This window comes from Neofelis nebulosa, chromosome 1, assembly GCF_028018385.1.
Source record: "Neofelis nebulosa isolate mNeoNeb1 chromosome 1, mNeoNeb1.pri, whole genome shotgun sequence".
NCBI lineage: Eukaryota > Metazoa > Chordata > Mammalia > Carnivora > Felidae > Neofelis > Neofelis nebulosa.
This window is the reverse complement of record NC_080782.1, coordinates 58,025,530-58,048,465: the sequence shown is the minus strand read 5'-3', so window position 1 is coordinate 58,048,465 and position 22,936 is coordinate 58,025,530. Positions and strand designations below refer to the sequence as shown.

Sequence of the window (22,936 nt, the reverse complement as noted above, 5' to 3'; positions counted from 1 at the left end):
AACATTAGTAAAAGCTTTAGCCATCTGAGCAGGTAACTTTAACTTATTCTATTCGCCAGAAACACAATTTGGATTCAACTCTCCTTTTATAAACTAGTGAGTTTTCCACTATCATACTTTTCTCATTGCTAGTACTTTATTTTTTTTTAATGTTTATTTTTGAGAGAGACAGAGAGGCAGAGCACGAGCAGGGGGAGGGGCAGAGAGAGAGGGAGAGACAGAATCCGAAGCAGGCTCCAGGCTCTGAGCTGTCCGCACAGAGCTGGACGTGGGGCTCAAACTCACGAACCCAAACCATGAGATCGTGACCTGAGCTGAAGTCAGATGCTTAACCTACTGAGCCATCCAGGTGCCCCTCTCATTGCTAGAATTTTAAAATGAAAGCTTTAAGATCTCTGCATGTGTCTATGTTACATGCATCTATGTATGTGTGTTATAGATTTGTGATATTTTTCTACCTCCAGATGGCATTGCCATAATTGATTTGTAAAGACAAACAAGCATTTATATAAATCAAGTATACTCTCATAAATATAGAAACTAACCCAAATGATTTTCAACATTTTTTTTTTTTTTTTTTTTTTTTTTTTATTTATTTTGGGACAGAGAGAGACAGAGCATGAACGGGGGAGGGGCAGAGAGAGAGGGAGACACAGAATTGGAAACAGGCTCCAGGCTCCGAGCCATCAGCCCAGAGCCCGACGCGGGGCTCGAACTCACGGACCGCGAGATCGTGACCTGGCTGAAGTCGGACGCTTAACCGACTGCGCCACCCAGGCGCCCCCCAAATGATTTTCAAATTCGTGTGATCTAGGTAAATAAACGCTGATTTAAGTTTGTTGGCTTAAGTAAAACAGGCATGTCTTTAGAGTTATCAGCATTGGATATAATAATACTCTTATTCTACCTAGATTTACTGAAAGTCTTATGCTGTCTCAGTTACAGAATTTGTCAACAAGAAAAATAACAGATAACAAGATGAAGGTTAGACATTCAGTATCATAAAATTTTCATAAATAATCTAAACATAATTGTTAACAAGTAAGGTATGTAAGTAATGAAAAAGTTTATAAACCTACTTTTCAATAATATTTATGCTTATGGTATGTCTACTTAAAAGTAGTTTCCAAAATCTTTTTGGTAACTGAAAACTTAAAAGTATACCGAGTTAGGTTAAATATTGGATATTCATTGAATATCTAGATTTCCAAATAAGATAAAATACTGAAATATTAATTACTGAACATAGGTTTATCTACTTTTGGCTTCCTTTATTGGTGACTCCTGGTACTTTTACAGTCACACACAAAGCAGTGAAAATTTTGAGTTGCCCAGTACACATGTTCCAGGCTGAGATGTAACAAGGCAATGCCATGCCTTCTTTTTTCTGTGCTCATATTATAAACAAGTCCTTTTCATGGTCTATTTGGTGCCACACCTTTTACATTTTTGTGGTTTTTTTCTTGCTGATTTTGCTGTTTTAAATGACCCCCCCAAGCACATAGTTAAGTGCTACCTGGTAATCCCAAGTCTAAGAAGGCTGTTATGTGTCTTATGGAGAGAATACATGTGCTAGGTAAGCTTTGGTCAGGCAGGAGTTACAGTGCTGTCGGCCATGAGTTCAATGTTAATGAATCAACAACATATATTAAATAAGATGTCCTTAAACAGAAACACACATAAAACAAGGTTACATATTGATCTGTTGATTGGCTGATGAAAATGTTGGGACTTGAGGCTTGCACTTATCTAATCCTGTATTTCCCCTAGAGGCAATGGTTCTGTACTTGCTAATTCAGTGTTCCCAGCAACTTCACAGAACATGACTGCCACAAATGAGAATCAACTGTTATATTTATTTATTTCCCCATGTTCTTGATATTTTATTCTTTGTATGATTATGGCCCTATATTCTTACATTCTTTATTAGGATGCCTACATTTTTTTTTTAAGTTTTTTAAATCTTTATTTTTGAGAGACAGAGAGACAGAGTGCGAGCAGGGGAGGAACAGGGAGAGAGAGAGAGAGACACAGAATCTGAAGCAGGATCCAGGCTCTGAGCTGTCAGCACAGAGCCCGATGCGGGGCTTGATACCACAAACCATGAGATCATGACCTGAACCAAAGTCAGACACTTAACTGACTGAGCCATCCAGGTGCCCCTAGGATGCCTACATTTATAACCCATTTTCTATGGAGTTGAATATGGTATGTAGGTACACAACACACACACACACACACACACACACACACACACACAAGCAAATATCCATTAAAATACCTCACCTATAATATTTTGACTTATTTATAATTGATATTATGTATGATGATATTTATATTAAATTGACCTTTTCACAATGTATTTTTAATCTGTTGGTTTTTCAGTCAAATGGGACTCATCATATTATTACTTCCCTTATACAGGGATACCTCATTTTATTGTGCTTCATTTTACTGCACTTCACAGACAATGCATTTTTACGAATTCAAGGTTCATGGCAACCCTGCATTTAGCAAGTCTACTGATGCCATTTTTTCCAGTAGCATTTGTTCATTTCATGTCTCTGTCAAATTGTGGTAATTCTTGCAATATTTCAAACTTTTTCATTATTATTATATTTGAACTGTTTCAGTCTCATGATAAAACTTTAATGGATGATGAGTTGCTTCTTGTGGAGGAGCTAAGAGGCTGGTTTCTTGAGACAGAGTCTACTCCTTGTGAAAATGCTGTAAAGATTGTTGACATGACAAAAAAGCATTGAGATTATTGTATCATTAACTTAGTTGATAAAGTAGTGGTAGTGGTAAGGTTTGAGAGAATTGACTCCAAGTTTGAAAAAAGTTCTACTGGGGGTAAAATGCTGTCAGAGTCACAAGCCACAGAGAAATTGCTCAGGAAAGAAAGAGCGCAGCAAACGGCCTTGTCTTATTTTAAGAAATTGCCACAGCTACCCAACCTTCAGCAACCACCACCTTGATCAGTCAGCAGATATTAACATCGAGGCAAGACCTTCCACCAGCAAAAAGATTATGACCCACTGAAAGCTCAGATGATGGTTAGCATATTTTTTTCGCAATAAAGTATTTTTAAATTAAGATACGTCCTTTTTTTAGACACAAGACTATTGTACTTTTAATAGACTACTGTATAGTGTAAACATAAAATTTATATGTACTGGGAGCCCAGTAAATTCATTTGACTTGCTTTATTGTTGAATTTACTTTATTGGGGTGGTCTGGAACTAACCCTACAATATCTCCATATTTTCTTAACATCTCATTAAAGTGCTTGTTCTATTTGTTCATCCTGGCTTACATAGTTCTAATGATACAAAAAAACCTCTGCAGACCACTTTTATTATTTTTTTGTAACTGTTTTGTAATAGTAAACTAAGCCATTCAAAGATATTCCCACTCAATTTTCCAAATGAGCTACTCAAAAATTTAAATAGCATTTTATAATTACTTTTCTTATTCTAAGTTACAAATATCTCATTGATTTATGTACTCCAGGACTCGAAAACCAAAATCTACATCCAATGATAGTTGGCAAACATTGGTAAGCATGCTATTCACACTTCAGTATAAGTGACAACAGGATTTAACAAAAGTTTCATAATTTAAAATTGATGTAATTAATTTACTAGATCATAGCTTATCATATCATATTCTTCATAATAAAACTTAGACTTTCTCTAGAATAATCCCATACTTCTACTTGTTCAAAATATTTCAATTAGTGGATCAGTATCTGGAATAAGACTGGACTAAAAATTAAGGCTTGTCTCCTTTTTAGCTATGCAAAGATGAGCAACCTCTTGGGACCTCAGATTTCAGGATTAAGAGGACTTTAGTTTTATGTTAAATAAAATAATTTACATTGAGAAAAAATTTTAAATGTAGTACATGACATGTATTTAATAACTGTTCCTATCTACATTTTTAACCCTTCATAACTGTTTTACTAAAACACCACACACACATTATATATTTGTTCTGGTTACATAAGCTCTATTTTAGTCTTTAAATTTTCAAGGAAATATTTTGTGAAATATATAATGTTGCATGACTATATATTGGAGAATTTGGAATATTTAAAGAAAACCTGTTGTAAATCTCACAACGTTAACAGGCATCTCAGGTATATAGTGTCGAAAACAAATATCTCAAAATGCTCTCATCTTAAAGGTTAGACGTTAAGTATTAAAATCTGTTTCTATGCTGGCAAAAAAGGAAAAGAAAAAAAAAGCTCTGTGTATTACTTTCATCATGGTGCAAATGGCTTCAGTGCTTACACAGAAGTGCATTTTAAACTAGAGGGGAAAAGTTAATCTTATTTTTAAAGAGACTAGGTCACTTATATATTCAGTACATACTGATTATTACAAAACCTTTAAATGGGAAGGAAAGTGAAAAATGTCAACTTGTATTCCACTGATAGGGAATTAAATCCACACATCACCCACTGCAGGATATGTTGCTGAAAACACAGCCTTCGTGTAGATCTGTTAATTATCCCAAAATTTCTACCTAAAGTAGGGTTTCAATTTATTACTATCAAAAACTGAATAACATTGGTTCTACCTAGCCCTTACCAATGGCATTCTTTCAAAAGATCAGGGTTTTTCTCATGATTTTTAAGTTCTTTTATCTTCATTTTGTAAATAGTGAAAAATAGCCAAAAACCCCATATTTTTAGTGACAACAGAATCACATCTTGTATCTCATCCTAGCCTGGTTGAAAGCATATATGAGTGTCTATGAGAACTATGAGAATCTACATTTAAATCTAATGTTTTCTATGAATTCAATAGGGGGTAAAACCATTTTATACACTAATTCCAGTTAAGCAAAAGAAGTTGCATAGAAATTTTTAAGGTACTGATCTACTAACTGAAATATATTGATCAAGCAAAAATATGGCATTATTCTTAAGAAAGCCTATGCTTTAGTATGAAGAATATGATCTCATAAGCTATGATCTAGTAGTTAATTACATTATAATAAATATATGTATTGCCTCTTATGAGGAAGGAGAGTAGTATTTAAAATTTCAGTAATAAGCCTGAGTGAAAAGAAAAAAAATTTAAAAAGCCAGAGAAAGTATGGATGGGAACTAAAAACTTGGGCAAACACTGGTTTATGCTTACAAAGCCCATTGCCTAGTTAGGCTACTCTCATTTATTGTATTAGGGCTGGACATGACACTTTAAATTGAACAGCAGATGGCAGAAGTCTTATGAAGTTCTTTGCTAAGTAGGTAGGTATTTCTTGAAAACAGTTTCAATAGAATGTAAACTACAGTGCCAGAGAGTTAGGATGAAGGACTTGAGAAAGTTGACAGCAGTTTTCTGCAAGCCAAGCCCTGTCTCATAGACTGGATTATTTAGCCAGAATTCAAAACATTTGTGGTTGCAAGAGTCAATTATCTTTTTTTTTTAGTTTTTATTAATGTTTTATTTATTTTTGAGAGAGAGAGAGAGAGAGAGAGAGAGAGAGAGAAAGAAAGAAACAGAGCGGGAGCGGGGGAAGGGCAGAGAGAAAGAGGAAAACCCAGAATCTGAAGCAGGCTCCAGGCTCCGAGCTGACAGCACAGAGCCCAATGCGGGGCTCAAACTCACGAACTGTGAGATCATGACCTGAACCGAAGTCGATGCTTAACCGACTGAACCACCCAGGCACCCCAGCAAGAGTCAATTATCTTAACTAAATGATGGCCAGACCTAATGAGAGCACTGAGAAAACTCAATGAGTTTCCAGGCCAGCATGCTAGGCAAATCACTTACATCCTAAGATTTGCTTTTATTATCAACATAGTTCCTAAAATCATGTAGCCTTTTCTCTCTTCCTACATTGATACAATAGTCCTCATTTTCCATTTCCCTGACAACCATGTACCAAAGACCCATCATTTCCAGGAAACTGAGTCAGAGAATTATATTAGATGATAAGATTAGGAGGATGAGCAAGAAAGAGAAAAAGAGGGAATGATCATTGAATCTAACAATGTCAAGAAAACCCTCTAGGAACCTGAAATATGGGCCTTACTCTTCATGGTAGGCTCTATTCTTCCAGGTCTGGCTCCATCTAACCTACCTGCAGTGTTCCAATCTATGACTTGCTCTGGAAGAGGATAAATGGGTTACATAGGATATATCAGAGTCTTAGGTCTGTTTCACCATACCCCTTCCCATTTCTGCCAAAATTGACAACTCTACATATAGAATGGATTTCCTAAGTACTCAGTGATGTCTCCTTAAGAACCAAAACAATGATGGACCCACGTTTCCAAGAAAAAAAGTGGTACTAGGGGATATTTCTAGAAATGGATAGCACCTAATCTATGTGCTAGGGTCCTTAAAGTCAGAGATGTACTCTAATAAATTCAAGCCTTCCTTACACAACCCAGTTTGGATCTGACCTCCAAGACACTAGGAACAATTATGCTTCAGAGATAGTTAAAGTGTGCTGAGCATTATCCCACTGAGTGCCTTTCTCGCAATCTAAAAATAGTGTAATCCAAAAAGAAGTCACCACTACCCCAATAGAAGATTCCCTCAGCTCAGACCACATAACCAAGAAAACATGTGGGGACAGCAAGAAAAAAAATGTGGAAAACTAGTCGTGGTAGAAAGGTAGGTTTCAGACAAATTGCTTCGACTTCAGTTTCTTTACCATCAAAATGGAGCCAAAACTGCAGATAACATTCATTTATCTCTGACTCTGTGTCTAAGTACCATGCTAAGTACCTAACTGCATCATCTACTTTACTTCTCACTACAGCCTCATGAGATTCCCATCCAGGCATAATATTATATGCTCTCTAAGTACTTTCCAAACTCACTGTTCCAGCCAGGCTGTCTGATTATTGCATTATGCACATCCTCTTCATCAAAGTATCCACATCATCAACCTTGCCCGTAAACACATTCTCACTTACTTCGCCACCTAAGAACTTCCCTTTACTTTCTGCCTCATTTTCACAGGAAAAAGAAAACTAAACAAAACAAAACAAAACAAAAAACACAAACAAAATCTGCTAGAAATAAAAAAAAAGGATAGAAAGGGAAGAAAGAAGAAGAAGAAAAAAATTAATCCAGATACCTTTTCCTTTTATCCATCTAGTCACTCATAAGTCTCTATCTTAACTGTTCCCCTATCTTATCCTTGGCTATAATATCTGCATGAATACTCAAATTACTAAAATTATTCTATAACTGAGGTTTTAGCTAAGTCAGATGATCCATCTCCAAATTAGAGTTGCAAAATGTATTTTTAATTGTCCCCATAGAACCCTTTAATTTTCTCACCCCCAAAGTGCACTGTCTTGCTGAGGTGCGACCTGTAAAAATATAAAAAGCAAGATCTGAAAAGCAAAAGACTGGAGAAAAATGTATGCAGAATGCCTAAGAAAAAGCCTTAGGAAGCCCTTTGATATATGGTGCTAGATGCTGTAGAAATATATTGAGAATACCAGTTAAGGAGCAATAAAAACACAGAGGATTTTACTAGGAACATCAGAAAGGCTTGCTGGTTTCCTTTTTGCTTGTTGTCTTATTGCATGTATAGATTAACAACATTAAACAGATCAAGGGGGCCAAGTTTTTCTTTCAATGCAATGCTATGTGGCCCAACTGACCACAAACATCACCTTTTATTTCCATGTGTACATAGCAAATATGAAAAGTTTGATGACCAAATTATTTGTAGAAGCCAGGGGATAAGGAGGGGGTACCAGAGGGGACACATCCAGGTAGACAAGAGGCAGATACATGACTGAAGAATTGTAGTCATTCAATTGGGTTGGAAGAGAGAGACAGACAATAGCAGATTTCAGAGAAAGAAAATGACAGGACAAATTACTTTTGTCCCTAAGGAAAAAAAGGAAAAAAAAAAAAAAAGAAGCCAGGTTTTCTACACGGAGCTGGAAAAGCCCTATTTTGTGCTCTGTATCAAAGCACTTTGGTCAACAATACAAACAACATGAGGCAGAGCAAAACACAAAATTGTAGCTATGATTCCACTCACCAAAAGGGTAGATCTTCAATGTGCAATTCAGCTGGCTTTACAGGACTGCTCCACAGCAAAGCCAAGCAACAAAGCAAGCCCCAGTCTTCTTAGGCAATAAAAAGCTGGATGTAACTGTTAAAAAAAAAAAAAAAAAGAGAAAGAAAATAGATAAGTTTCAAATGAGCACATAAAAAAAAAGAATAAAAATGCAAATAAATACTATATCTCCTCAAAATGTAGGAAAGTTGGAATTAGGAGATAAATAAGCTAAATTGTACACCTTACCCTTGAGAATATCTTTCATCAGAGAAATGTAAAATATGGTTATAAAACCTATTAATTAAATCAGTCATTTTGACTATGGCACACCATTATCGTTAAGACAAAATTACCACAATACTATACCCATTCGTTATCCTTTAAACCTGATGCTGTTTATAATATCAACACTGAAATATATAGTATTACAATGGGAGAATAAGCACATCTTTCTAGCAATATACAGATTTGAAGCTTGTTCTTTACATTTACAAATGAATTATTTCATCTTTAAATATACAGTTTACTCATCCATACAATCTAAGCATTATTTTGCCAACCTTTAAATTCAAATACTTGCTAATTAGTACCATGGTCAATAGAATGCAGGAGTAATATTATATCACAGGAAAGTCCCCTGACTCCAATATAACTTGCTTTGGGCAAATAACCTAAGCTTTCATCATCTAAAATGGGGATATAATAGCACCTATTTCATACAAATGTTGTGATGATTAAACATAAAGATCCATCAAAAGCACTTAGTACAGTGCTTGGCACATAGTTCCATTTTAATACACATCACCTGTCACTATTGTCATTGTTGTTACCAACACTCCAATGTTATACCTGGAATGTCACCAACAGAGATTTTGAGCTCGCCTTCTAATGATGAACTCTTTTGAAAAATACAAACATGTCCTCTTCCCCCCAAAAAGTCCACATAATTAAATGAATGCACACTAAGATGTTTGCTTTTCATTATGTTCTCTTCTCCCCTGGCCAGTAGAACTGGGGCCATGAGGGAGGCAAAGAGTGATTTCCTAAGTTCACAAAGGGATTGGTGTTAGTGCAAAAAAGAAAGAGAGGTCAACAAAGAAGGAATGACAACAATGGAAAACAAATAGCTTTAATCACTTAGTTTTGCTCAAGTCATTCTGATCTTGCACACTAAATATGTATCTCTAACTGTAAAACAAAGGAGTCCTTCCTAAACCAGCATTTCTAAGGCAGGGTATTAGATCCTCTGGTGAGCTGGAGCTTCAGTCTGGCTGAGCCTATCTCCAGCTCCCATATAAGGCCACAGCCGGATAAACACACTCCTGGACACCCTCCTCCCAAGAGCAAACAATACTTTCAGGCTGATGACTCTATCCTTCCTGACCACTCTGAAAATCCTCCTTGTCCTCCTCAAAGACTCTTGGAAATAAAGAATCAACATTAGGTGCTACCATACTGATCTTGCAGACAGTTAAGAGGGCTTGTCACAGTATAGTGGAGAGTATGGAATTTAAATCACAGCAAACCTGAGTTTGAACTGTGACTCTGTCACTAATCAATCTCATACCAGGTTCTTCAGACCCCCTGAGCCTCAGTCTTCTTAACTGTAAGATGGGAGCAGAGGAAGAACACCTATTAAATTGAGTAATAAGGAAAGAAAATATTTCTGGCACACAGTAGGCATACAACAAATGTTAATCACAATTTCTGCTTTCCTTGTTGTGCTATCTTCCTTATTTTGGTAGCTTTATAACCTAATTATAAGGGAATGATACAGAATATGTCTAATCAAGACTATGTCTTTAAAAGACAAACTGACAAGACGAGACAGAATTGTAAGACCTTATGTAAACTTGTTTTGTTTTTATTTTCTTTTCTTTTTTCAAGTTTCAATTTGGCAATCAGAGCCCAGCAAAGCAATATGGTTCTTTGATTTCTTTCTTAGAAACTCTACAGCCTTTATTGTCTTTGTATCATACAACTTTAGCACTTAATTATATCCTACCTTGTAATAACTAGGTGTCCTTATAATCAAGTCTGTTTACTCACTTGTGCAGTTCTGATCCTTTAATCTCTCCAGAATATTAGTTTTTAATGGTATAAAAAGCCACAATTTAACAATTTTATTACTAAATAAAATTGTAAGAATATTTTGAAGAAGATTCACCAATGGGTTGAATCTAAAAATTACTTTCATAATTAGGAATGGCACAAAATCATACAAGTAAGCCTCAAAAGTACAAAGGAAGCTTCCATGACTTTCCATTGACTAGCTGTGCAGCCTTGGGCAAGTCACTGAGCTTCATCTTTGGACCTGTAGATGAACCTATCCTTGAGTCAGATACTTGTCTTAGCTAGCTTAGAAATTTACTGAAGAATTCTCTATAATAACAAGACTATAATAACAGCTATATATTTTAGGCAAGAGATCTGGTAGTTGCTTTGCTATTTTATATCATATTAATTATAAATTCAAAAGCCTGCTGCTGGAAGGTAAAATAAAAACAGGTATAGTCAGTATACATAGTATATTCAGTACAGAGTAATGATAAATTTTCTAGGCTCAACAGTTAAACTGCTTGTGTTTAACTTGTGACGAAAACACTGAATGGCCATGCGGCCCAAGACAAGTTTTAATCTTCTGCATTCCTTAGAGTCTTAGGGATAATAATAATATCTAACTCATAGAGTTATTATAAAGATTACATACATAATTCACTTAATGAATATTCCATACTAAATGTTAGCTATTATTATTATTTTTATTTGTAAAATAGAATTATATCAAAATCCACTAATGCCTAACATATGAAACTCACCCCCTATTTTGTTATATGTATTATGGATATTTGTCAAATGGATAAATGGAAATTATTTTTTGATCAGTGTATGCCATTCATCAAATATTCAGTAACAAATGATGCATGCTTTAAGGCATACATTTATTGCCAATGTTACTATTTATTAGGCTTTCATCTGTATTACAATAGATCTGATAAGACATGTATTGATTGAACTTAAATATGTTATTAAATTATAATAAAACTAACAAATCTAAACTTAATTTTTTCTGAAATGTATATTTCTGTTTGACTTTAAACATGGGATTTTACATAACTACAATGAATCCTATATTTTCAAATATTTTTTTGTTGTATCATTGTAAAAAAATTTGTATAGTTAAATAAAACAAACAGAAAAAGGGGCGCCTGGGTGGCGCAGTCGGTTAAGCGTCCGACTTCAGCCAGGTCACGATCTCGCGGTCCGTGAGTTCGAGCCCCGCATCAGGCTCTGGGCTGATGGCTCGGAGCCTGGAGCCTGTTTCCGATTCTGTGTCTCCCTCTCTCTCTGCCCCTCCCCCGTTCATGCTCTGTCTCTCTCTGTCCAAAAATAAAAAAAAAAAAAAAAAAAAAAAAAACAGAAAAATCATTTGAAAGTACACTAGCCAGTGATAACTGCTGCTTACATATTGGTGGCCATCATTCTAGATATCTCTCTATAAATAAATTCACCTGGAATAGACAAAACTATGCATAAATAGGACAATGCCAGCCATCTTTTTTATGCCAAGCCCTTTCCTACATGAGAAATGCACCTTCTAGATTACTGAGGCAGTTAATCTGTGTCTCCTTTTGATTCAATCAAATCATTTTAACTTTTCATTTAATGTTTATCAAAAATTTGAGAATTTAAAGTGAGCTATTTAAATTAACTAAATGTTCCTGACATCTGAGAAATAATTTAGGAACGTCTTACTTTGCATCTTTTAGATGGACTTTTCTATCATTAAACATACAAGTCAGAAAAATTAAGCAAATATCAGTCTCCCTATTCCATAAAATAGGAAGTGCCACAAAATGAAATGATTTAGACAAACCTATAAAAACCAGACAATAGGAACAAAAATTGCAAGATGTTGTTATTTTCATTCAAAGTACCAGTTCTCTTAATGGAAATTAAGTTTATAGGCTTAAAAGAAATGTTAACAATCTTCCCCTTAGATATAAAGAGAGTGATGGTACTGTGTGAGAAATGGGAGATTAGTAAATGCGAATGAACTGACTTCTTTCTAATGAATAAAAATAAAGATTTCAGAGACATAAAAATATGAGCATGTGAGTTCCATTCCACAAAGCAGGAAATGAAATGAGTTAGACCGAATGACTTACAGTATGCTCAAGCCACTCTGATTTTTCTACTGTTCTTGTAACTGCTTAGGAACTGAAGCCTTATTCAAAAAAAGGAATATTCTAAGTCCAAATAAAAGATCTCTCTATTCCTTAATTAGGAAATTTGATAATGGGACATTTAGGCCAACAATAAGATAATTTTATAACACTGAAAATTATGGATTGATCTGGATATACTAAAACCAGTCAGCTAGTATCATTTGCTTATTTATTTGACCAATATTTAATTGAGTGGTTCCCAAATATCAGAAACTACATCAACCCCTGGGTTTATACTGTCCAATAGGGTAGCCACCAGTTATGTGGCCATTGGCTATTGAGCACTTAAAATGTGGATAGTCTGCCACTAACAATGTGTAAATGTAAAATATGTATGTGATTTCACAGATCTAATATAAAAAAGTAAACTATCCCAGTAATATTTATATATTGGGGTACACACTGAAAAATACTATTTGATATATTGAGTTTAATTAAATATATTAAGAAAATTGAGTTCACCAGCTTCTTTTGACTACTTTTAATGTGCCTACTAGCAAATTTCAAATAACACATGTGGTTTGCATTATATTTCTGTTGGCCCTTCTCTAGCTGATAACAATGGTTAATAAGGAAAACAAGTCTTGGTATTCATGTTTGTATGCTTATAGTCGGGTAATAATTCTGTTCAAGGACCCATGTCACATGCTGAGGAAGGTGCATTAAAGTATAAGGTGCATGCCAACCCCTGAAATTTTGCTATCTAATAACATGTATCAGAAAGACATGAAAAGTTACATAATCGCAAAGTTATTAAATCCACTAACCTAAAATATAACACTGCTTTATGCAGAGAAATCTTTCTAATAAAGTTATGGTTGTTCAGTACATCTCATTCCTTTTATCACGAGGGGAGCATTAGGCCGATCTGCTGTTCCAAACCTACTGCTGGGGTTGTGGATGTGTTCCTCGGGCTTCAGGAGAGCAACGAGGAGCTCATATTTTATTTGCTTTTAATGGAAAATTTGTATAGTGGATCAAGAGAGCGGCCTCATCACAAATGCTATTTGAAATTCACTGATATCCCCAAGCTAGCTAAGTTGGATCTTAGGAGGGAGCCAGGAGAAAACATTTCAAAACATCCGGAGGTCCCCAAAGCCTCCCTAAGGATCTGAAGGCCCACTGTGGTTGTGACAAATAGATTACAGAACTGTCAAATATATGTTAGGGATTAATTAGCAGAGTATTATCTTTGGTGGCTCTGACCAACATCACAAAGAAATTATCAGCAGCCATACAGTAACAACAAGGTGTGCTTAGAATAAATTTAAAATAACTTATCTCTCTTTTTACGGTATGTTTTATACCCGCCAAAGCCATTCCAGGCCAAAGAAGTCTTCTTTTCTCACTATACGGAATCTTTGAGTATTCACTCTTTAGGATAACATTTGAATTAATTTAAAACATTGTATCTCTCACACAGAGATTCCCACAATAATCTGTCAAATCCAGGCATAATTTTGCTCAAAATAAATGGTTTCTATCATAGAGATGCACTACACCAATCAAAACACAATCATATTTTCAACATTCAAATGCAGGGTCTGTGGTCCAAAGCTTATGTTTGAAGGTTTCAATAAAAGGAAAAAATATATAGAAATTTAAAAAGATACTCCATGTAATACCAATTCATTAAGCAATTTTGAAAGGGTCAAATCTTATTTTTCTTAAGGGTTATCTGATACAGAAATTACTGGGGTTTTATAAAATATGCACTCTGTCCCTGATCATTTTCTGAATGAATAAATATGAGGCCAATTTTATACAGAATCACTTCAACTTGAACTAATAATTGTGTATTACAGCCTAGCATGTTTCAGAGGGAGACATATAAAAAGGAAGGCAAAAGAAAATATTAAATCGGTCACTAATTATAATTAATTCATAGTCAGTTGAGGTTTATTTGCTTTGCCTAAAGTAAATAATAGAACTCATATGGAAGCCCAGAGTACAAGCGAAAGAGTATCATATCATATAACGGCTGTTTTTATTTGTTGAATAGCTTTTAGGATACAATAGACTGTTTTCCAGGATAAACTGGTGTAAGCAGAAACTTGTAGATCTCACCAGAAACTGTGAATCTCTTGCTGATTATTTCCTTTACTTTGAGGAATGTACATGGGTCCTTTTGAGAAAAATTTTAACTCATTAAGGAAAAATAAAAACTTGCTGAAAGACATTGCTTGAGATTTGATTTATACTGAAACATTCTGGGACATTGGATTTGCATGGAAACATATAAGGAGGTTTGTGAAATTATCGTCATCTCTTTTTAGTTATGGAGAGATGGAGAACTAACCCATGGAATAAGAATGCTTTTGAAATCATAAAGAAGAGTCTGACCTTGGTATATGGTAGCCATCTCTTAACTGACGCTCCAACCTACTCAGTCAGTTTTGTGATATAGTAATTATCATATCTGATCTCTGTTCATGAGTAAACTGTTTAATTGTTCATATCAACTATCACCCACAATACCCTCCAATGGTTACTTGGTTATTCATCCTACTCACTCCCTGCTATGGGGACAGTGGAACCTCTTCCTGCTCACTCATGGTCCTACATCCTCACCACTCAGGGAGGATTACTCAAGGTAGCACATAAACAAGTGATCAAGTGAGCCAAGCACCTAAAACTTTGTATCAACAGTCATCACCGGTGAGAGCATGGTCTGGAATGCTGAATAACCATAGAATACAAATAGCCATAGCATTCCACCAAAAGCTATAAAACTACAAAAGGAACCAAAGGAAAAATCTTGGGGTGTTCGGTTTATAAGGAATTTGGTTGCCAAATACATGGACAATGACCAGTGCTGGTCTATGATAAATTTTCACAGTAAAGACAAGTAGGAATTTGTTTTGCAAGAATCAATACAGCAATCCATCCCACTGGCATACAAACACTTTTGAAGCACTTTATCAGCACTCAGTTTGAAATGATCAGTTTACTAAAACTTATAACTGATTTATATATTTCTATTAAGAATAACTGCCAGTGGACTTCTATTTGTCATCACATTATCAGCCATCACTATCTTTTACTTGGGGTTGGCTGAAAATAAGGAAATTGCATTTCTTTAAAAAATAGTTCATATTTATCCTCTCCACTAACAGTACTTTTACAGAGGTGTGTACATATGCACCCTTGTGCACACATACGTACGTACACATCAACTCAGTACAGGTCATTAGAATTGGAAGAGATTTATTCCATATTCAGCACTTCAGAATCAGAGAATGCAAAAGGAGGGAGAGAAACAAGGAAATAACATGTGTTTGCAATATTTTGAAAATTAAAGATCCCATATACCAAAGGTCATACAGAAACAATTGTACTTTTGGATTTCCTAAAAGTACAATCATTAAATAGATGAAGCTGTTAGAATATTAAAATAAAAGGTTGTGTGCTAAATTTTTAATACAAGTAATTTTAAATACAAGTAATGCTTGTTTTAATCATAGTGCTGTCAGATCTAATGGCATCAATAAAAATTGAGGATGCATATTATTCACAATCAAGTTCAGAGGTGAAATACTCATTGTATAAGGTGGTAGTAGAATCAATGCCTCTCTTGAAAAAGAAGAAACAAACAAAAAAACCAAAACAAAACAAAAACCAGGTTATTTACCGTGTTAGTATCACCAACCTGAACTCTGCCCGTGAAAATATAATTTTTCCATTAAGTGTAAATATAAACACCCTCCAAACAAGAAATCAGCATGATTACTACATTAAAAAACATAGATTTCCCCCAAATAGTTATATTAAGTAGCAAACAAATGTTTTATCCCTTGGTGTTAGCCTCCCCCAATTAATTAAAGATTGGCACAGTCTAAGAACTAAATTTATTTTCAATTAAAATAAGAAGTCCGTATGTCATGATAATTTTTTGTTACTATTTCTAATGTGCAAAACAAAGGTTTGCTGTTAGCATTGAACATAGTAATCAAAACAAATCCTTTAATTTTCAATAACTGTAAGGGTACTTGAAGAGTCGTTCTCCTCGCAAGGTACTACCTCAATGGTTAATCCTATTAAGAACTGAGCCATGCACCACGACTAAATCCTCTGGGGAATTTGAGGCATCAAAGGCTTACTGCACACTTAGAAGGCAAGGACTTTTGTAAAGGGCTCTATTATATGAGGAACAAAAGAATACCACTTGTGTACTTAAATATCATCTGCTTTTCCTTCCAAAATACTCCATTTTTAAGTAAAGATATGTGATTTAAATGTATTTAGAGTTTAGCTTTTGGCACTACTCTCGTTTCTGAGTAGAAGTGCCATCTGTGGGCCCCATGGCTCACGCATAATGATATGCTTACAAGCTGCTTCCCTTTTCTGCACAATGTACCCTTTTCACTTTAACATACATTTTCCATAAATTTTTGAATAACAAATTGGGCTGAGGAAGTTTGTTGAAACGGGACAAGGGAAATGCCTGTAGGCTAGAAAGCAGTGATTTTACTCAAGAAACTGGTGCTATGGAAAATATCTACTCCACCTGCCCCCACCCCGAAACATCTATCTTGAGCTGTGATCCTCTAAAATTGCAAATTAAAAACTTCTCCCCTCGAAATATTAGGTCTGTACATTAACTTGGGCAAAGAGCCCACATGCCTGCCATCCATTACACCTGCTGGGTGACAAACAGATGAGAGTCATCATGCAGACTCCCAGCGTTTGATCTCCTGATATCGCCAGATGTCCCCCATTTACATTCAAACATAACCACAGTCAGTAATGCAAGTAGCCCGGCTGGCATTTAATAGGGGGGAAAAGTGGAATTCTAATCTGAAATCCTAACTATCCAAATCTTTCAGTGTGTGAACATATACACTATTAAATATGCTTCAATGTGTCTAACTTACTGGCTATTGAGAGAACTGATCTCATTGTAGGCAGGTGAGCTGGTATGGATGGGCAGATTTTGTACCATGTTTCAAGAGAAGGCCCGCATCTTGCCCCATTTGGCTCCCGAATTTTTAATTTAAACAACAAAATTTACCTTCACATTATCTGCTAAATTCTTAAATGCAGTAAGAAAAATCTTGCTTGTTTGGCTACATTTAGATACACCACTCACTAAAAGGCAAATTAGTAAATTAGGGTAAACAGACAACAAAAGTCAAGGAAGCCATGGAAAGAGTAAATCTTCATTTCTTCCTTGCCTCCTTCCCTAGTCTAATAGTACTAGTGAAACAACTTACTACTAAAATTCAACTGGAGAAAGTAAAACAAAAATATCATAGGCACAGATGTCATGACACATCTTCTGAATGAGTCTCCAAGGTTGAGACCCAGAAACTTTAATTTTTTTTTTAATGTTCACTTTATTTTTGATAGAGAGAGAAAGAGAGAGAGCAGGAGTGAGGAAGGGGCAGGGAGAGAGGGAGACACAGAATCCGAAGCAGGCTCCAGGCTCTAAGCTGTCAGCACAGAGCCCAATGCAGGGCTCGAACTCACAAACTGCGAGATCATGACCTGAGCCGAAGTCGAACGCTTAACCAACTGAGCCACCCAGGTGCCCCAAGACTCAGGAATTTTAAAACACACTTGCTAATTTTCTTGAAATCCGTTCTAGACCTTCATCATGGTAAATCCTGCCAGTATATTCAGGAACTATTCATGAAAACATGACTTAACAGCTTAACTTTTTGAGACTTTCTTTCCATTCTTTGTTTCACACAGAAAATATTTATAGTGTGTCTACCCTGTGCCTGGCACTGGACATTTGGTGTACAAAGAATCTGTAAGGGACAAGGTTTTGTTTCAGCAGTGTTGATACATGGCTCTAGTACAGACAGCAGGCTCTCTAATATGAGGGCAGAGAGATTCTTACATAGGAACCAAAAGGAATGAAAGAACCCAGGGACACTTTACAGAAAGGTACAACGTGTCCACCGATTGTACACTTCAGGCAGATCTGGGGAGGAAGAAACCACTAGACCTCCTACAAAAGATGTCAGCATCTATACCCAGGAGGGGTTCTGACTCTTTTTAGGGGAAGGAGTTTGAATTTAAGCATTAAGGAGAAAGCTAGGAAGATTGTAACTTCTTTTTGCATCTTCTCCCTTCTTCTAGCTTCCTCTTCCCCTGTGATGAAAATATTCTGTTCAGCAAGGATGTCATTGAGCAGTTGCCTTGGACCCCCGGCACTCTCCCCGTCTCTCTGTTCCATCTTCCCCATCTCCCTTATCGCTATGTGAAATTATTGTGTCCATTTGTTTATCCATCTCTTATCTGTCTCCCTACATCCATGCAGAGGCCTTGCTTATCATTCACCTGTCCCCAGGACCTAGAGCAACACCCAGCATGAAGTGGGTATCCAAATATGTGTCAAATGAAAGAATTAATGAATAAGATATAGTTATACTTTAAATTTCTTGATCCCTCTGTCACCAGACATGAATTGTTTTTCGATGTATGTTCTTGGATTTATAGTATTAGTGATTTTTTTCATTTGACATCCAACTTGATTCTCTTCTAAGATTATTTTGACCTATCTGCTATCCAGCTTTATTCATTGAGGATGTTTACACTTGGACTCAGTTCAGCAGCAACCCATTTTTATACAAACCTAATACATCTTCAGCCCATCTCTCCTATAATTTATAAAATATCCTATTGCCCCTTAGCAGGGACAGAATTCCAACCCTTATTCAAATCTTACACTACATACTAAAGAAGCACAACCAAAAAAAAAAAAAAAAAAATCCCCTCAAAGGAAAAGTACCTGAGGAATTTCTGTCTCAAGGTCAAGGCAATAGAGGATAAACACAGGCCATCAATTCAGAATAAGAGGAATTAAACATTGAAATCATTGATTTAAGGCTTTTCATAACAATGGCAAAATATTAAATCGGGCTTAAAATTACTAAGTACTATCGGGTCGCTTTTACTTTAGTTTTTTCTTGAGCTGCTCAGCACATGTCTGCAATTTCACGGCACCTACTAATAGAAAGTGAGCTCAGAGTCTATTGACAGTTTCATGACAAGTCATACTTCACCTTCCATTGTCCAGTCTTCTTAGCTGTTCATTATCTTGACTGCTGTGCCTACGAGATAATGATACACTCTGCTTCTACCCCTGACTGGAACACATTTTTGCTCCAGGGTTCCTTTTAATTGAAACACACTGTCGGTATTACTGTTTTTGGTGCAAAAGTAAACACATTTAACACAAGAATTCAGTTTGTATTTGCTTCACCAATAGAAACTGTGTAAAAAGTCACCTGCCTCTAGAAAAGTGACTGAGTGATTCTTTGGAGACATTAATATTTTTACTCACTTCTTTTACTTTCATTACCATTTGTCACTCCTGGGGATGTGATAATCAATTATCCCTGCGAGAAAAAATATTATGACCATCCTTACCATTTCTCTGAGTGTCCCAAACCCATCTAGGAAGTATTGAGTAATGTTTCATCAACCCTTAAGCATAAAATTGACTGAAAATGCTTTAACTCTAAAAAAAGGGGTATAATAAATTGTGCCTGTTAAATTATCTGTGTCCATTGTAAATCCCATTAGGTAGCCGCCAACTGACTAGAACAGAATGGCCCAACTTCAGGAGTAGTAGCAGCTGAGCACGGCCAAGATGCTGCTCTTGCTAGCAGACATTCTGGGAATTTGAACTCTTTTGAGAAAACAAATGAATTATTTCTACCAACCGATACATTTCCAACAATAACTACATGTATAAAGAGAATTAGGGTTTATTTTCTCACCATATGGCATCAAAAAAAGAAAAAAAGGATGACACACTAACCATATAAGAACCATGCCACATTAAACACTGTGCACGTCTTCATTTTTTCCCATTCAACTGCTACAATCATATGTCTGGTGTTAGAACTCTCACCATTCCTACTTCACAGATGGGAACATCTAGGCACAGAATTACTAACCATACTGTCCAAGGACATATCATACAACTGGCCCTTGAATGTGGATCTCATACCAAACCCCAGGTTCTCAGATACCACCGTTCTATAATGCCTATTCTCTCTGAGTTCTCTGTAGTTAAAATATGGAAGCACTCCCAATGAAGTCGTCTAATGACTGTTGTGTATTCTTATATTCAAAAGTATATGGATTTGCATTTTGAAAATATAAAATGGATTCACAAACTACTCAAAATTCAGGTTGACCTAAGATATGTTTGTTAGTATTCCTTCCATTTATACATTGTTACATGACTTGCCTTTTCTTATCACTGTGGTCAACACACTTTTTTTTTTCTTTTTTGCCTCCACATATTTGAGAAGGGGGAGAAGAAAGAAAGAGTATTTACTCTCTCTCCCAGGAGATTAACACAATTGTGTGTGTGTGTGACAGGGGAGGGGTCTCGGCATGTAAGAGAACATGGAAAGGGATTGATAATTTACCACTCTTAGAAGTAAAATGGTTCTCGGGGTGCCTGGGTAGTTCAGTTGGTTAAGCTTCTGACTCTTGGTTTCAGATCAGGTTATGATCTCACCGTTTTTGAGTTTGAGCCCGCATTTGGCTCTGCGCTGGCAGCACGGAGCATGCTTGGGATTGTTTCTCTCTCCCTCTGTCTCTGCCCCTCCCCTGCTTGAGCTCTTTCTCTCTCTCAAAATAAATAAATAAATAAATAAACATTAAAAATTTTGCTTTAAAAAGAAGTAAAATGGTTCAAATATGTTAAAATGCAAATGAATCTGCTGGGAAAATTTAGAATTCTAGATCGCGAGGCTCTCCCTAAGAGATTCTGATTCAATAACCATAAGTTAGGTCTAGGGGTGTCTGGGTGACTCAGTTTAGTGTCTGACTTCAGCTCAGGTCATGATCTCGCAGTTTGTGAGTTTGAGCACTGTGTTGGGCTCTGTGCTGACAGCTTGGAGCCCAGAGCCTGCTTCGGATCCTGTGTCTCCCTCTCTCTCTGCTCCTTCCCTGGTTACAGTCTCTCTCAAAAATAAAATAAACATTAAAGAAAATTTTAAAAAAACCCAAAAAACTGTGAGGTAGGTCCAGAAACTGAATTATTAACAAGCAGCGACAAGTGATTCTATTAGATATTTCATACCTATGCTGTCCAATATGGTAGCCATTAAGCTTTCAAAATGCAGCTAGTCCAAAATGATGGTTACTGAATGTAAAAAAAATACACACTGAATTTCAGAGACTCAGTATGAAAACTAAGATATAAAATACTTTATTAATAATTTTTATGTTGATTACATGTTAAATTATAATGTTTTAGATATATTATTTTAATGCAATATATTACTTACAATATTTTACTTGCAATATATTACTTGCAATATTTTAATGCAATAATATTAATATATTAATATATAAGTTTAATGCAATATATTACTAAAATTGATCTCATGTATTTCTTTTTATCCTTTTTTAAAGTGTGGGTACTATACAATTTTAAATTATATATGTAGCCCATATTGATATTTCTTTCAGACATTATATTTCTATGTGGACTTATTTTTCTTTTGGGCAACATTGGTTGATACATTTATTCCCAGGAAAAGGTCATAAAATAATTCTAAGTTAAAACAAGGACCAATGTGCATATGATAAAAATTTTAATATGTAAGATTTCTTTGAATACTTTTAGAAATCTGATAAACATAATATGCATCAGTCATTCATGAATTTATATATCAAATTTATGTTCTTTGTGAAAAAAATAAACAACAACAACAAAGACACAAAACATTCACTACCTTCAACCAGCATTCAACGATTATCAAATCCCATGTGTAGCCAGTGTTTGCTTTCAGTTATCAACTTCCTCAGAGCACGATATATTTATGTTTGTGTATTTGTATGTATGGACACTGTTTATATAGCCCACCACAAAGCATGACCTTTCATTTTCTGCCTCATCTGGCAGTAAAATTGTTAAATATAATCCAGTATTATTGTAACTGGCAATAACTGTATAAAGAGACAAATATATTTGTATGGGTGCGTGGCAACATAATAGTGCTTGTTCAATATTATCTCTATTGACCAACATATTACTAATTCTAAAGAGCTGACATAAAGTTTCTGAAGTCAACATCTGATGAATTACTACCTATACTCCTAAATTATCCATTATTATTCTACTAAGGTGAGGTCCATATATTTATTCCCACAGCATTTTATATGTTTTAATTATGATAAGCAAATTCCAGTCTTGACTTTCCTGACTGATATGCCATATACTTGTATTCTGATGATAGATTATAGCAGAGGTCCCCAAACATTCTTAGTTCATGGTACCCTTAGTGTCTTGATAATAATTTTATGGTGCCCCTAGGACAAGAGAATTACGTAACAGTTTCAGTTATTCAGTAGTTAGGCCCAAACAGCTTAATAGTAGTAGTTTAAGCAGACATAACTGGCTTTCCTTTAAATATTTATAATATCTCATAGTTCCCAAATAAATGTGCTGAAGTTCACACAGTTACCTCAGCCCAGTTTGAAAAGTGTAGGACTACATAGTCTTAAACAGTCTAGAAGGTAAAAGGCAAAATTTTGTACCTTCTAAGGGAAAGAATACACATAATACTAATAGCTATTTAGAGCTGTGCTTCTTTTAACACATTTTTAATGTTTATTTATTTTGAGAGACAGCGTGCTAGAGAGAGAGCGAGCATCAGCAGGGGAGGGGCAGAAAGAGAGGA

At 35.6% G+C, this 22,936-nt stretch overlaps 1 protein-coding gene across 16 annotated transcripts in view; it reads right to left on the bottom strand.

Moving 5' to 3' along the window:
• Window positions 1-22,936, bottom strand: part of TENM2 (teneurin transmembrane protein 2) — a 1,977,383-nt gene that overhangs the window by 1,144,906 nt on the left and 809,541 nt on the right. For all 16 annotated transcript variants that reach the window (XM_058722697.1, XM_058722719.1, XM_058722713.1 and 13 more), the window contains one exon: window positions 8,029-8,142. The gene's annotated coding sequence lies outside the window, so the exon portion shown is untranslated. The remainder of the gene's footprint in view (window positions 1-8,028; window positions 8,143-22,936) is intronic.